This window comes from Rana temporaria, chromosome 3, assembly GCF_905171775.1.
Source record: "Rana temporaria chromosome 3, aRanTem1.1, whole genome shotgun sequence".
Taxonomy (NCBI): domain Eukaryota; kingdom Metazoa; phylum Chordata; class Amphibia; order Anura; family Ranidae; genus Rana; species Rana temporaria.
The window spans coordinates 276,951,534-276,963,546 of record NC_053491.1 but is presented as its reverse complement, the minus strand read 5'-3'; the positions used below and the strand labels follow the sequence as shown (position 1 = coordinate 276,963,546).

Sequence of the window (12,013 nt, the reverse complement as noted above, 5' to 3'; positions counted from 1 at the left end):
TATGGCACCCCTGGACTGCCACTCCAGGGGCACTACCTCCACAGGCTTTTCAACGGACCCTGGTCCACAGCCCGGACAGTCATGGTCCCCTTCCCCATCTCCACCAGGAAGGATCAGGAGCTACTAGAGGCTCAGGGAGAGTGCCCATACACCTCTTTCGCTCCTTAGCCTAATTATACTCGAGAGGTACTAACTACTCACTAGACCCTCCCCCGAAGGGTAGGGCCAGCGTTCCCTCTCGAGAAACTGGCAAGGCAGGGTTAGGAACCGCATCAAATCCAGGCCAGAAGGCCAGGGTCCCGGCCTTTTAGCTTCGACCAAATGCCTCTCCATCCTCACCAGAAGCACCCTTCCGGATGGCTCAGACTCGACCAGTGGCCTGCCCCCAGTACTGTCGGGTAGCCCGGCATAGCCCCTGCTGTAACCACCCTTCCAGGTGCTATTACATTATTGGATCGCATCCACCCTCCCAACGGAGGTGCTTCAGCGCTCCTCTAACAACTGATAAGAACAGATACTACACTTGATCTTAGCCAAAAGGCCGAAAAGCGATAATATAAGAAAACTTACATGTCCAGGGATCCAGTGTGGTCCTCACCTAAACAGGCTCTTTGCTGGTCTTCAGGTAAAGGCATCATCGGCCCAGATTCACAAAGCAATTACGCCAACGTATCTCCAGATACGCCGCGTAAGTGTAAGTATGCGCCGTCGTATCTATGCGCCGCGCCCATAAACTGAGATACGCCTGGAAATAGGCTTCATCCGACCGACGTAACTTTCCTACACTGTCGTATCGTGGGCGCATATTTACGGTGGGCGCATTTGCCGCTCCCATAGATTTTCTATGCATATATGCAAATGAGGGAGATACACCGATTCACGAACGTAGCTGCGCCCGGCGCATTATATGTGCGGTTTGCGTAAGTCGTACGTCCGGCGTAAAGTTATTCCCCATATAGGAGGCGCAACTCATGCAAAGGTATAGACCAGTGAACACAAGCCGTCGTATCTTTTGTCGTTTACGTAGTACGTGAATAGGGCTTGGCGTAGGTTACGTTCACGTCGTAGGCAGTGATTCGTCGTATCTTAGGGAGTAGTTCCGACGTGATTCTGCGCATGCGCACTGGGATGCGTCCACGGAACGGCACATGCGCCGTACGTTATTCGTATCTTTATGACGCTCAATCCATCATTTGCATGGGGTCACGCCTCATTAGCATGGCTCACGCCCACTTCCACCTATGCTGGCTTACGCCAAGAAAACCCAGCGTATCTTTAAGAGTGAGTGGGAGCTAATGCTTTGTGAATCAAGTGCTTGCATCTGTGCGCTGCGTCGGCGTAGCGTATATTAGATACGCTACGCCCGCATAAATATGCGCCGATGTATGTGAATCCGGGGCATCATGTTTTCTTAGGAAAACTGGCTGTTAGTGTTTGCAGCTTCCCTCGCTACATGTGTGCCTTTTTGGGTGAAGTTCCGCTTTAAGACCAGCTTTGAGCTAACCTTCTGATGATCAGGGAACCCTGATAATAGGAATTTACAGAGATGTTGTGTGATCTCCCAGCATAATTATGAGGGCTCTCCTGGTGGTTGCTTTCACCCCTCTCTCTCTTGCCCCATCTGTCTCACCCCCTCACTCTCTCTCACCCCCTCTCTCTCCCTCCCTCACCCCCTACTCACCCCCTCTCTCACCCTCCTTCACTCCCCTCTCTCTCACTTCCTTCTCTCTTTCTCACCCTCCCCACTCCCCTCCCTTTCTGTTACTCCCCTCTTTTACCCCCACTCTCTTTCTCACCCCTTCACACCCCTCCCTGTCTCTCACCTCCCCTCAGTCCTCTCCCTCTATCACCCCTCTCACTCCCCCTTTCTTTTACCCCTCATTCCCCTCCCTTTCTCTCACCCACCTCTCTCTAACCCCTTCTCTCTCTCACACACACACACTGCCCTCTCTCTGTCACCTCCTCCTCTCTCTATCTCACCCTCTCTCACATCCCCTCACTCTATCTCATGTCCTCCCTTCTCTTTCACCCCTCATTCTCTCTCACTCCCTCTATGTCACCCGCTCCCTCTCTGTCACCCACTCCCTCTCTCTCTCTCACCCTTACTCTCTCTCTCTCTCACCCTTACTCTCTCTCTCACTCACTCTCTCACTCTCCCTCACCCCCCCTACTCTCCCTCACCCCCTCACTCTCTTTCACCCTCTCTCACCCCCCCCTCTTTCTCTTTATTCCTTCTCTCTCACCCCCACTCCCCTCCCTATCACCCAACTTTCTCTCTCACCCTCTCTCTCTGTCACTCCTCTTCCCCTCTCTCACCACCACTCATTTTCTCACCTCCTCACTCCCCTGCCTGTCTCACACCTCCTCTCACTCCCCTCCCTGTCTCACCCCATCACTTTCATTCCTCTCTTTGACCCCCCCCCCACTCCCCTCCCCTCACTCCCCCACTCCCTCCCTCTCCCTGATTCCTTTTCTATTTCTCTTACCCCCTTATCTCCATTATCCCCCTCTCTCTCTCTCTTACCTCCCTCTCTCTCACCCTCCTCGGTCCCCACTCTCTCGCTGCTCTCTCACTCTCATCTCCCCTCTCTCTCTCATGTCCTCACTTCTCTCTCATGTCCTCCTCTCTCTCACACCCACCCTTTCTTATGGGGGCACAGTTTATCTTTTTGGCCCAATGACCTTATGCCGGCACTGCCTGCATTACACACATGACACTTAACAGATCTCCTCCTCCTCCCCACACAGCACATACCTGAGATCAGATTCACTTACAGACACAGCTTAAATCTGCACAATGTATAGCTGGCTGCTATGTTGCAGTTTAGATCTATGAAATTCCCAGATTGGAATGGCAGCACAGCTACAGTAGCCAACTACACACTGTGCAGGTCGAGGCTCTGTCTGTAAGGGAATCAGATCTCAGCTATTTTCTGTGTGGGAAGGAAGAGTTCGGCAGAGTACCCAGGCTGTGTGCAGTGCGAGGATGAGAGGAGGAGCTTTGTTAAGTGCTCCCCTACTGACTCTTGTACACTCCCCTGCTGACCCTCTGTACACTGCCCTACTACCCCCTGTCATCTGCTCTGCTAACCCCTGTACACTGCCCTACAAACTAATGGCCACTGTACTGTGCTCTACAAACTGCTGACCCTATTCTTTGCCCCAAATATTGGCCTCTAATGAAGTTAATTACATAAAGTTAAAGGGAAGGTACCATCATCCAAAAATATATAGTAAAATAGAGAGGAGGGGGGTCAATCCCATATTGGTCATCCCTAAGGCAAAAGAGCTATGAACTATCTCTGTACCAATTGGGCAGTATATACAGACAAATTGATAAAAATGACAACATTTTATTAATACAAAACTGGATAAAAATAGGGTATCCAATACAACATAACAATTTGACAAATGATATTGATAGATTGTTAAAATACAGAATATGATACATGTGTTTCTCTACTACTAGGTATACCCCACTAGGGAGAACCAAGACATAGTGGGTCCTCACAGATCACGTATTCCTTAACAAGTTCCGTGAACCTCTACCGCTTCATCAGGAAAATAGTATCTGGAATGATTTAATAAAGTATACATAGTCATCAAAGTCAAACATGTGAGGGTATAGTACATAACGAGTACATGGGGAAAGAAGATGAGCACTGTCACATACCAAAAGAGCCCACACGCAACTGGGTTTAAAGTACCACCAAAGTTCCCCTACGGCGGATGACTTAAACACATGGAAGGATATGGTAACTGAGGGGAAAAGCATAAGCTCATAAGTTCATTCAGAGGCATAATGGGGGGGGGGGGGGTAAAGGGAAAATAGAGGAAAGGGAAGAAGGGGCAGGGGAAGAAAAGGAGGGGAAAAGGGGGGGGGGGGGGGAAGGGGAAGGAAAGAAAAGAAAGAATAGGAGGAAAAAAGAAGGCAAGGAAAGGAAGGAAAAAGGGGGGGGGGGTGCCTGATTGACCAACCATATTAATACAACAGATTAAACTTGAATCCAATAGGGGGGGGGGGGCAGAAAGCATAAAAGCACAGTTGTCTAGTCAAAAAAGGGTGTATGTGTATATATATATATATATATATATATATATATATATATACTGTATGTATATTGTGACGTATTTGTGGTGAGATACACGATAATAGGTACATTTCACCTCGTATTTGTTGTATTGTAAGGGACTGAACCGGAATCCGGACCGTTTTTTTCAGCCTTTGTGGCAGGCTGGGTTCCGGTCCGGATGTTCGGGTCCACAGTTCACAGTCAGCTGGACTTTAAATATCCAGGAAGAGAGCACATCAGGGCTCTGGTTTTGGGACTCAGGGAGGAACCTGAGTGAGAGGATCTCTGGGTGTTGGACTAAAAGGTTTGTTTCCTGTCGCATTCATGGCAGCACACACTGGGTTGTGACTCCGCCCCCACAACCTGACAGGATTGGTTAGCTATAAATTTGAAGGGGAGACGCCCCGCACCATTCTCTTTTTTTTATCCTCACCTGACAGATTGGACGAACAAGCAAGAAGCATGCCTCTTACCCCAGATCGCCCCAGCAGGTTCAGCCTCTCCTGTTTGGAAGTCCCTCCTGTACAGTCTCTAAATGAGCTTTATGGTGGGAACCCCCGTTCTGGTGGTCTCAGGGGCTCTGGAATTATACTGGCATCTGTAGCAAGCTTTAAAGAAGCTTCAAATCTCGCAGTGGCCCCCACTTTCGCTCTGTCTTTCCTTCCAGTGCAGTGTGTGCTTCCACAAAGGTATTTGTATCATTACATTTGCCACCTAAGGTTAGTCTATTTTGTACCTTTGCCTGCCTGTTGTTGTTTTTTTCTCAGCTCTGCTGAGCCCTGTGGTTCCTCTGACACCCCATACTCTCGGGGTCACCGCCGCGTACCCCTCAGCGCTCTGCGCATGCACGCAGCTCAGTGATGATGCCGCCGGTCTCCTCTGCCCTCTTCCAAATAGCGGCACCGTTTAAAAAAAAAAAAAAAAAAGGAAACAGTCCTATTGCTCTGTAGTTCTGGCTGCAGTCCTGCTGCTCTGCTCTACTCAGAGTGAAGATTGCACCAGGTGTGTGCAGGCTCGTCCCAGTTCAGCCTGGGCCAATTGATTACACAAAAAAAAAAAAAAAGACATAGGAACAAAGGGACGTTCTTGATCGTGAAATCAATATAGAACTGAAGGAAGCCTGCTCCACGACAGGAGACGCTAGTAGGCCGGCTATCACCACGGCGGCAGTAGCTAAAACTATCGCTGCATGGGCGGCTAATGTTGAGAATTCCATTCTAGAAGGAGCCGACCAGGGGAAGATATTCTCCTCCCTGCAGGGAAATTAAGTTGGCTTACGGCTCCTGAGGGGGCGACTTCATGACTGGGAAGAGCCTTATGGCTGAGACCCTGGATAGCGGAGACAGCATCAAAATCTACTGGTGCAAAACTCCATATGGCGGCTCAAGTGTATTTGGCACAAAGATGGTGGGGGTTACCGGGGGAAAATCCGGGCTGATTCCCTCTGATAGGAGACCAGAGCCCCAGAAGGGCCCCGCTTACAGACGCGATCTTCCTGTCAAGTACAGGGATGCTAGATCCTACCGTCCGGGCAGGAAATTTAGGAGGGACTGGAAGACTCGACCCTCCTTCATGTATTTACAGTAAGCCAAGGCTATCACAGCCGGGGAACAGCAGAAGTCCTTTTTGAGGGTCCGTCTGCCCACCCAGCTCAGGTGGGCACCAGACTCAAGAGATTCGCTCGGATGTGGGCAACTCGTATAACAGATTCATGGACACTATCCTCTATCAAGACCGGTCACAATTGGAAATTCATGGGCACATTGCCAGGGAACACATTCCAGCCTACCAAGTACCTCCACACCAGAAAGGGAGGGGGTTTTATTCCCCTTTATTTCTGGTACAAAAAAAAAAAAAAAACAGGGGATCTACGTCCAGTCCTGGACCTAAAGAGGTTCAACAGACGATCAAAATAGAGGCCCTCAGATTGGAAAAGCCTTCAATCCATTTTGTTGACAGTGGACGTGGGAGACTGGATGCTATCTCCTAGATTTTTCGGACGTTTACCTTCACGTCCCGATCATCCCGCCTTCCAGAGGTCCCTTCGGTTCTCAATCTATCAATCTCATTTCCAATTTTGGTGCCCCCCATTCGGCATCGCGTCAGCACCCAGAGCATTCAGCAAGTCAGGGTGTTCCTAGGGGCAGAATAATATACCAGGTTGTACCGGGTGCAACTCCCTCAAGAGAGGCTGAAGCCCTTACTCCAGAAGGTACAGAATCTGCTATCATCCAGACGTCTACTGTCAGAGCCTGCTTCAGTACCCGGGGGTCCATGTCAGCATCCATACCTTTGATACAGTGGCCCCTGTGACACATGCAAGTCTTACAGAACTCCTTTCTCAGGCAGTGGAATGGAACGTCAATACTCCAAACCATTCACATCCCGAACTGGGTAAAGCAATTAGTATGGTGGTGGACACACCCGTCCAACCTCAGGGAGTCCATTCCAATAGTTCCCCCAAGTCCAGAAGTAGTAACATCGGACGCCAGCCAGGGGGGATGGGGTCCACACTATCTAGACCAAGTAGCCCAAGGACAGTGGCACTTTCGGGCTCAGGGCATAGTGTCAAATATTTTAGAGCTCAGAGCAGCCTTTCAGGCTCTCCTGGCCGTTGCGCCACTTCTAGAGGGGAAGAGTGTCCTGATCAGGATGGACAACAAGTAGCGGTGTCATGTATCCATATACAGGGGGGCATCAGGAGTCGCACGCTTCAAGAGGAAGTTTGCCCATATTGGAAAGGGCACAAGTGCACCTGTTAGATCTATGGGCAGTGTACGTCCCGGCAACACAGAATTCGTTGGCCAACTACCTAAGCCGAGAGACACTTTCAAACAACGAATGGTCCCTGAACCAACAGGTATTCTCCATTCTTACGAAAACTTGTGGAATACCAGAAGTCAACCTAGCGGCCACGCCAAAGAACTCCAAGTGTCAGAGGTTCCTGTCCAGAGCCCACTTTCCATCAGCCGAAGGGACAAACTGCCTAGCTCTTCCATGGAGCTTCGAGCTGGGGTACATTTTTCTTCCAACTTCTCGGATTACAAGATTCCTGTCCCGACTTCGGAGGTCCTCAGCCACGGTTATTGTACTAATACCGTTCCGACCGAGGAGGCCATGGTTTACGACCCTGCTACAATAGGTACGCGGCCTCCAATACATCTTCCAGTAACCTGGGATCTCATACATCAGAGGCAATTCTTCCATCCAGCCCAGAGAAGCTGCATTTACAAATGCCAGCTTGGAAGTTGAGAGGGCTAGGTTAGGGGAACTAGGATACTCTCAGGAGGTAATATCAACCTTATTACAAGCTCTAAGGAGCTCCACTGATGTCACCTATACTAGGATCTGGGAGAGGTTCGTGTCGTCACAGCAAAGAGATTGGAATCCCATCTCAAATTCTTGAATTTCTTCAGTCAGGGCTTAACAAGGGCCCGGGCCCGGGTACCCTGAAGGTGCAAGTATCCGCCCTTTCAGCCATGACGGGTACTAGATGGGCTCTTCATCATCCGGTCACTCTGTTCCTCAGGGCCTGCGTAAGATCAGACCACCTAGGAGGCCAGCCTTTCCAACAGGGGATCTCTGTGTAGTACTCGAGGCCCTGTCCAATCCACCCTTTTCTCCATTCAACTTAGTCTCACCGTGGAACCTAGCTCTGAAGATGGCTTCCCGTATTGCGATCACCTCAGCTAAGAGGACGTCGGAGATACAAGCACTTATGGCTACGGAACCCCTATTTAGTGTTCTCCCCTGACAGAGTGGTTCTGAAGCCCTTCCTCCTTTAATTATAACCAGGACATCGTCCTTCCATCTTTTACTAATGAGAGGGGCGAGTCCCATGCCTAGGATGTCAAACCTACCATCTCCAGTTACTTCACAGCTACATCTCAGGAAGACGGATTATGTCTTAATTATCCCACACGGGAGCAGACGAGGTTAGCCAGCTACCTCCCGTACCATTACCTCTTGGTTGTTAGTGCTATCGCGGAGACCTATTCCATCCAGCAACTTACGACTCCTAAAGAGCATTAGGGCTCATTCGACAGGGGCAGTGGCCACTTCTTGGGCAGCATTTTGCGGGATTTCACCGGAAACCATAGGCAGAGCAACAACTTGGTCTTCCCAACACATCTTAATTTCTCACTACAGAGTGGATTCTGCTCTCCTGGCTACCGTCGACTTTGGCAGATCTGTTCTTAGAGCCAATTCCTCAGCGCTATAGAGAATAAATATTACTGTTTTCTTGCACCCTCCCGACTGGCGAGTTATTTCCCAGTGTGTGCTGCCATGAATGCGTCAGGAAAACGGAAAATTGTATACTCACCTTTCCGTAATTTTCCTTTCCTGACGCATCTTCATGGCAGCACACAGATGCCCGCCCTATTGTTTTATGATGATATATACAGAGAATGGTGCGGGGCGTCTCCCCTTCAAATTTATAGCTAACCAATCCTGTCAGGTTGTGGGGGCGGAGTCACAACCCAGTGTGTGCTGCCATGAAGATGCGTCAGGAAAGGAAAATTACGGAAAGGTGAGTATACAATTTTCCGTTTTTACTGCATGTTTTGTGGGTGACGGAGACCAGCCCCGCACTCTATAGAGAGTAGACTATTTGTTTAGTTAGCGCCGGGCGGCAAGGATTTAATTTACTGTTTGTTTATTTTTATTTTGCAAACCTCTTGTAAATAAACCTGCCATCCGCCAGATTTTTGAGAAAGTGCCCGTTTGCTGACTGTCATTTAGAAAAGCTGATCCCCACAAGCTAATCTCCTACAATATATATATACAGTATATACTCCCCTGCACCAAAAAAGGCCTAGAGATACACCTATGGCCTTTAGAAGAAGCGACGGGTAAAAAAAACGCAGATTCTGTAACTGCAGAGAAAGGAACAGAGCATAATAAGTATATACAGTGTACTAACCCCACGTCCTAAAGAGGGCAGTGGGCTAGTATGATGAATGATCATATCATAGAGGTAACGGAAAGCTTACCCAACTGGTTGATGAAAAACATATCCCCCCCTGTTTTTAGAGCAAACTTCCACTGTACACACAAACAGACAGGGAGCTTGTTTAAAGCGGAGGTTCACCCTAAATTTCACGTTTGGCTGAATTAAAACAATACCCAATAAACCGTTTTTTTTTTTTTTAATCGCCGTCTTTACCTTGTTTATCTAGCATTTTCTCTCCCGTCAATCAGTGTTTCCCTGCGGGAGTGGGCGTGTATTGATTTTCCCCGGACCAGCGCTAAGTCTCCTGGTAGTGAGCGAGGAGAATCCCAGGAGACGCGCTGTGCTGTAATCCCGTGATATCTCGCGGGTCACGTGACTCCGGCCGGCCATTGTGATGGCAACAGTGCAGTGTTGACGGCGATGCTCGCCGTCAACACTGCACATGCGCGGGATAGAGCGGTGAATGCTGGGACGTCAGCATTCACTGTATCCCGGAAGGACAAGCTGCTGGGCTTCACAGTGCCCACAGTAAAGAAGGAAACGTCCATCTCGGGATTTTAAAACATATCCTTTTCTGGAGAAATGAAATGCTGCGGGCTAAAAGACTGGGAGACACGAGTGCTTATTTGAACCAGGTAAGAAAGGCAGAAGAATAAAAAAAAAAAAAAGAAAACTTGCGGAACCCCCGCTTTAAATAGCCCCCAACCCGGCACCATTCACATGCGCTGTGTGTGTGATGTAATTGGGTCTGATCTTCTGCAATGTTCATGTGCGAACTATCGCACACACGCAAATGCGCACCAGGACTGTGGCCAAAGGGCAATTTAGCCCTAGCTGCAACTGTGCAAGCGTAGGGCGATCCCAGAGGACCTCAGTCTCTGCTCCCAACACAAGGAAGACCACAAATCCGCCGAAGGGAGAAAAGGAAGGGGCACAACTGACACACAACTGCGGTGTAGATGGGTCTTAAAGCGGCAATACTCAACATAGAAACACAATGTTACAGAAACATATAGATTGATTAGAGATCATTGTAATTGATTAAAATCCTAAATAAGTGAATTAGCAAAAAAGGGTATGCATAAATCAAGATATAGACCCAGCTATCCAACTAAAATGGACATATATACCAGGGAAAAGCTCAAGCTAAGGCAATGTCACATTTATGCATATGATCGAGCACAACAAGTGAATGGACATGTAATAACGTTTGCAAAAATAACTTGTATGATAATACTTTGTTGAGGCCCGGTGGTGGCTCTAAGCCTCTCAATCCACAGGGTCTCGCATTGCAAAATAGCCGTGTCCCAGTCACCCACCCCTGGGATATCACATCCAGAACAAAAAACTTCACCACCTGAGGATCAAATCTGTGGCACAGTTCAATATGATGTCCTATAGTGGTTAGTTTACCATTCGTGAAGTAATACAAGTGATCGCCAATATGTTTGCACAATTCCTGAATTGTTTTCCCTTACATTCACACATCATCAAGTATATAATCCCTGTGGTGCCACAATTAGCTGAAGTACGTGGTGAAAAATGTTCACCATTAGGTAGTGTGCAAGTAGTGCCTTCAAGAATCCAAGGGCACTGTGGGATTGTCCACATCTGGAGGTGCCACAGTGACCCAATGGAGAACTTGTGGAAGTTGTATAGTGGCTACTGGTTAGCCGGTCTGGGGTTGTTTTAACGTATTTATTGAGCATATGATGATCTGTTAACAAATGCCAGTGGTCTGATAGTTCGAAGGTGGCTGTGATGGGCTGAAAATTCTGTGATGATTTTGACTGTCTGATAATTTCGGTTTGGGAAACTTCTATTACGAGCTAGTGCTCGACTGAAGGCCTTCCTCAAATTAGTTTGTGAATATGCCCTGAGAAGGAGACATTCATGAAGGTCAGCCTGTAAACGAAAATCTTCCTCCCTAGCACAGTTCCTTTGTAACCGCAGGTACTGTGCATAGGGGATACTACGTACTAGGATGCACTTGAAGCATGCAGCAATGTATTGCCAGCTGTGGGTTTGCGATACAAATCTGTACCAATTGTCCCATCCTGATATTTGATGATCAAGAGATCCAAGACACGGGATCTGTGTATCATCAAGTTAAATGTGAAATGTAAGTTGTTGGACTTTTTAGGCACAAAAAAAGTTACTTCCTTTATCATTTATACTAGGACGCGGCACACTTTCAAATCTAAATATCCACATGTACACTACATGTGAGGATATTTTCCATCCTCCTTTCCAAATGTGAAATGTAAGTTCATACTGTTGGAATACAACATTTGAATAAACTCTTGCAGTAATTGTGATGAACCTGTCCATACAAGTATTAGGTCCTCAATAAACCTGTACCAAAATAGAACATGTTTCAGGTAGATTGTAAATTTGTCCTCAGAGAACACCTGCCTCTCCCAACCCCCAAGATAAAGTTTTGCGTAGGAAGGTGCACAGGAGTTCCTCATTGCTAAGCCTTGGGTTTGTGTCACGTACCAGCCTGGAGGCTGAGGTGACGAGAGGGCTCCCCTTGCGGCTGAGTGCAGAGTACCCTTGGAGTTGGAGACAGAGGATACTATGCCCAGAGATGCACGGGTTGCCTACCGGTGAAGCTGTCTGATGGTTCCAGAAGCGGACACCCAGGAGCAGAGAAGGTGGTCACAGCCAATGATTCCCTGGAGGTACTGGTGGTTCTTAACAGGTGGAAAACAGAGACAATGTCAGAAGTCAGGCTGGAGTCAAACACAGGGAGGCAGTCAGAAGCAGAGGCAGGAGGTGTAGTTGTGATTAAGCCGGGGTCAAACACAGGAAGTCAATCTGAAACAGGCAAGAGTAGGTCAGTGAAACAAGCCTCAGAGCCAGGAGAGAAGCCAGAGCAGGTCAGGGTAAGCCGGGTCGGTAACAGGTAATAAAACAGGAGCAAGGAACACAGGATACAGAGCTGACGATAATCCAGCGATTTATGAGAGCTATTGGAGTCCTT

General features: G+C 48.4%; 1 pseudogene; it reads right to left on the bottom strand.

Annotated features, from left to right (window-relative positions):
* Positions 1–449: 449 nt before the first annotated feature.
* Positions 450–553, bottom strand: LOC120933924 (annotated as a pseudogene).
* Positions 554–12,013: the final 11,460 nt, after the last annotated feature.